Below are 5,013 nucleotides of genomic sequence, written 5' to 3'. Positions count from 1 at the left end.
TGGAATCAAGTAATTGCAGGAAATTACTATTCAATTTCTGCAAGGCTCGATCGATCGAAGAACAGGCTCGACCAATCGAGAATCGTATCTGCAGAATTTTAAGTCAGCCCAAACAGCAGTTCAAGCCCACTAAGGATTAGGGTTTCAGATTTACTTCTCGTAGTATATAAAGGAAAACTTAAGCACGTTTTTTAAAAGGCTTAAGAGAGAGTGATTAGAGTGCATCTTGTGACTTTTTTCTATCTAGGGTTTTGTACCAAAATCCTCTCTATGGTTGGCTCTTTATGCTGTGTGTGTGAATCTTCTGTGAGATTTAGAGGTGTTTGCCTTCACATACACTTAGGATTTCCAATCTCAAGATTGATGTCGAGAGCTTGGTGATCAATTCAGTTGCAGATTCAAGAGCTTAAAGATATACAAAAGGAAGTGCTTGTGATTGCTGGGAATACAAGAAAGAAGTAGTCCGTGGACTCGGAGCTATCATGTGGTCGTGGTAGTAAGTTTCCTACTCGAGGTAGTAATAGGATGTTAGTGGTCTAAGTCGCGATTGTGTAAAATTCAATTCTTTCATAGTGGATTCGTTTTACCTTGAGGATAGCTAGGTTAAATCCTCCCCAGGTTTTTTATCGATTTGGTTTTCCTGGGCTATCATATCGTTGTATTCTTTATTTTCCTCACTTTACAATGATATGATATATTTGTGTTAACCTAAATTTGGATAATTTGACTAAGTAATCACTTGGCTAATTAACTAGGTTAATTTGGTTGTGTTTTAAGGGGTCTGAAAACAAACAAGTGGTATCAGAGTAGGTAGCTCTTTTGTGTTAGATCTTTTGATTTAGGAGTTGATCATCGATCCCTGTTATCATGGATAATTTTAAGTGTCTTACTGTTTTTGATTGTGATGATTTGAATAAAAAGGACACCGTTGTTTCTGTTGATCTTATTGATGTCTGTGAAACTCTTCATAAGGAATTATTGAAATCTATGAAAATTTCTAAGAAATTTAAGGAAGAGTTAAAATTGGCTAATCTTGAAAAAGAGGAATTGGTTGTTAGATTAGATGAATCTAATAAAAATAATGAATTTTTGAGGGATCAAATTTCATTTCAAGATGAGAAGATAAAAAGCTTGGAACAAGAGTTAGTTGAATTTAAAGCTAAAATTGAAAATTTGACTAGTACCAAGCCTACTGTTGATAATAGAAGAGTTTCTGTTTCTCTTAAGCCTAAAACTAAGAAAGTTTATATCCCTCCTTTCAAGAGGAATAATAAAGAAAAGACTTATTTTGCTAGGTTAGGCAAAGGTAAAAGTTTTGATGTAGACGCTGAAGTTTCTAAACCTATTGTTAGAGAGTATAATAAATCTATTTTTGTGCCTACTTGTCACCTTTGTGGTGTTGTTGGTCATATTAGACCAAATTGTTCTTTGTTGAGGCAAAAACCAAAATCCGAGACTAGATTTGTTGTTAGGAATACTGATATTCCTAAATTTGTTCCTGTTTGTCACTTTTGTGGTGTCTCCGGTCACATTCATCCTAATTGTCATAAATTGAAATTTAAAAATTCTGTGTTTCAATCTAGGATATGTGATGATATTTCTCCTGCCATAAGTCCATACAAATTGTTTCATATTCTTTTGAAAAATTTAAGTTTGTTAGCTTGTGAAAGGAATTTGCAGGATTTTAGTCTTTCTCAGAAGATTGATGTAATCCCTCAAATACACTCTGTCTCTCATGGATTTTCACCTACAAAGCCAAAGACTCGTGCTATATGGGTGAGAAAAGATTCTCTAAGGTGAGTGTTGTTTACTTGTCCCTGATTTAATTCTTTCAATTGTTTGTGGACATGTTTTGTTTTTGGTTGTTTTGTTTTCTAAGTTTTTTTTAATAATAAAAAAAAAAAAATCCAAAAACATTGAAAAATTTCAAAAAGACAAAAATATTTTATTTTGAGTCTTGTTTTACTTTTCTTGAGGATTACATGAATTATGATATCTCTCTCTTGATTTAGAACATGCTTGACATTGTGGAGAAACTTGAATAGTTTGTGTAATATAAGTGCTAAGTTATTTTTGATTTTGTATGAGTATGTACTAGTTTGTACATGTACTCAATGGTTAATTAAGAAATTGATATTTTTTGTTTGTGCACCCTCTATAGCTTAGTTAAGTACTATCATGCATTGCATTTTTAATCATTTAGCATAATGTGTGCTTTTGGTTTTTGGTCATAAAATATTTTTTAAACCAAAAAGATTTTTGTGTTTTGCATTATTTTTCTTGGATTTGAAATCAAGGTTGGCCAATTTATCTTTACATAGCATGTGTATGTACCTTGTTTAGTTTTGATGAGCTTATTTATTGCACTTTACTAGTTTGAACTTTGTAGTGTATGTTGTGTGGGAAGATGTTTATAGTTTTTGATCACTTTGTCTTGATCTTTATGTCACATGCCTTTGATTGTCGGACTTGATCTTATTGAGAAAGGCATAAATAACCATCTCACCACTGTTTACTAGCCAATCATGAACACCTTAGTGCATATCATATGATTTTGTACTCGAGAAAGTGTAGCACATGCACAAAAAGAACATAAAGTGTAGCCTCAGTTTAAATGCTAAAATTGGTGTATACATTATTTGGCTATAATTAATTCAATCAAATAAAATTGGTGTGTACATTATCTTGACTATTTTAGTAAGTTTCTAATCAAATAAAATTGGTGTGTACATTATGAAACAAATCAAGAAATTTACATGATTGCAAGCTTGTTTTCTAGGAGATGTGGGAGTTATATGATATAACGTTTTAAGTGATAGTCTCTTTCAAATTTATGTGATGAATTTTGTAGAAATTGTGATTGAATTCTATTAACATATCACTTCACATGTATCTCAAGCTTTTACTAGTTGTACACACTACACAAGTTACTCTTTGCTAAACTTGGTACATGATATTGTGTGTGAATTTATTTTGGCCATCCAAGATTATATGTTCCTTGATTTTAAAGCAAAATGTATTTAATGTTTGAGCTTTGAGGACAAATTGATTGAAAATCTTGTTTTTGGAAGATCTGAGTTGAATTCAAGTGTTTTTGAAAAACTTTTCATCTCATACTCATACACTTTATTCATAATACAATGTGCTTTGAGGAGTTTCTGCATTAAAATGCTTTGTTTTTTTTGTATCTGTCTTGCAGTTTTGCAGTCATATCTCTTATTGTTTTCACATATAACATGCATACACTTTGCTAGATTGGGTACTCAATTTGATTTAAAAATTGATTGATTAATTTTTGAGTCCTTTGTACATTTTAGTATATGCTATTTTTTATGTGTGAACTGTAGAAAATATTTTTCTTAAGAGATCTGATGAATCATCTATGTGCAAATATTTTCTCTACTCATGCAATTGTTTATGGGTCACATAGTGTCAAGTTTGCATTTATTGAAAGAGAGAATATTTTTCTTCATGTGTATCCTCAACTTAATTTTTTTGTTTGATTTGTATCTTTTTATTTATCCCTACCTCCTAAATTTTCCCCAAAACTGTTTTTTCTATTTTTATAGGGGGAGAAATCTATTTTTAAAACCTATGTTCTTCATAGGGGTAGTTATCTCTAATTTCTATAGAGTTGAATTGTTTTTTGTTCCCTTAATTTTCTATTTTCTCTTGACTTTTGTTGCGTATGTTTTCTGTTTACTCTTTGTTTGAGTAGTCTTTGTTAATACGTGACAAAAAGGGGGAGATTTAGATGAAATGTGGGAATATGTGGAAATCCTATTTGTTTTGTTTAGGGGGAGTTGAAATTGTTTTTGAAAGGGGGACAAAATAAATTTTTTGATGTATCTAATTTAGGGGGAGAGTTTGCATATTTGTTATTTGCTTTATTTTGTTTATTTTGTTTTTACTTGTATTTTCCACACATGCGTTTATGTGTTTGTTGAGTGTTTCAGGAATTTACATGTTAATTTAGTCGTGGCTGCTGTCTACACTGGCAACTGATAGATAGTAGTTAGGTTAAATTGTTTATTTGGCATTTTATTGTAATGGGCTGTTTTGTAACTTTGAGCATTTTTGTTTTGGGATGTGTTTTGTCACGAATTGCCAAAGAGGGGGATTTTAAGGTTCTAAGACTTTGGGAACTAATGTATTAGAACTTCAATTTGTATATGTTGGCAAACCATGATCAAAACATTTAGTCTAGGTTTAGACTTGCTCAAAGTTTGGTTTAATGTAAGTTTGGAATCGAGTAATTGTTGGAAATTACTATTCAATTTCTGCAAGGTTTGATCGATCAAAGAACAGGCTCGACTGATTGAGAATCGTATCTGCAGAATTTTAAGTCGGCTCAAAAAGCAGTTCAAGCCCATTAAAGATTAGAGTTTTAGATCTACTTCTCCTAGTATATAAAGGAAACCCTAAGCACATTTTTAAAAGGCTTAAGCAAGAGTGATTAGAGTGCATCTTGTGCCTTTTTTGTATCTAGGGTTTTGTACCAAAATCCTCTCTATGGTTGGTTCTTTATGCTGTGTGTGTGAATCTGCTGTGAGATCTAGAGGTGTTTGCCTTCACATACACTTAGGGTTTCCAATCTCAAGATTAATGTCGAGGGCTTGGTGATCAATTCAGTTGCAGATTCAAGACCTTAAAGATATACAAGCGGGAGTGCTTGTGATTGCTGGGAATCCAAGAAAGAAGTGGTCTGTGGACTCGGAGCTGTTATGTGGTAATGGTAGTAAGTTTCCTACTCGAGGTAGCAATAGAATGTTAGTGGTCTAAGTCGCTATTGTGTAAACTTCAATTCTTTCATAGTGGATTCGTTTTATCTCGAGGATAGTTAGGTTAAATCTTCCCCAGATTTTTTTCCGGTTTGGTTTTCCTAGGTTATCATATCGTTGTGTTCTTTATTTTTCGCACTTTACAATGATATGATATATTTGTGTTAACCTAAATTTGGATAATTTGACTAAGTAATCACTTGACTAAGTAATCACTTGGCTAATTAACTAG

This window comes from Quercus lobata, chromosome 3 (assembly GCF_001633185.2).
Source record: "Quercus lobata isolate SW786 chromosome 3, ValleyOak3.0 Primary Assembly, whole genome shotgun sequence".
Taxonomy (NCBI): Eukaryota; Viridiplantae; Streptophyta; class Magnoliopsida; order Fagales; family Fagaceae; genus Quercus; species Quercus lobata.
The sequence above is the reverse complement of the archived record's forward strand: the minus strand, read 5'-3'. Positions refer to the sequence as shown.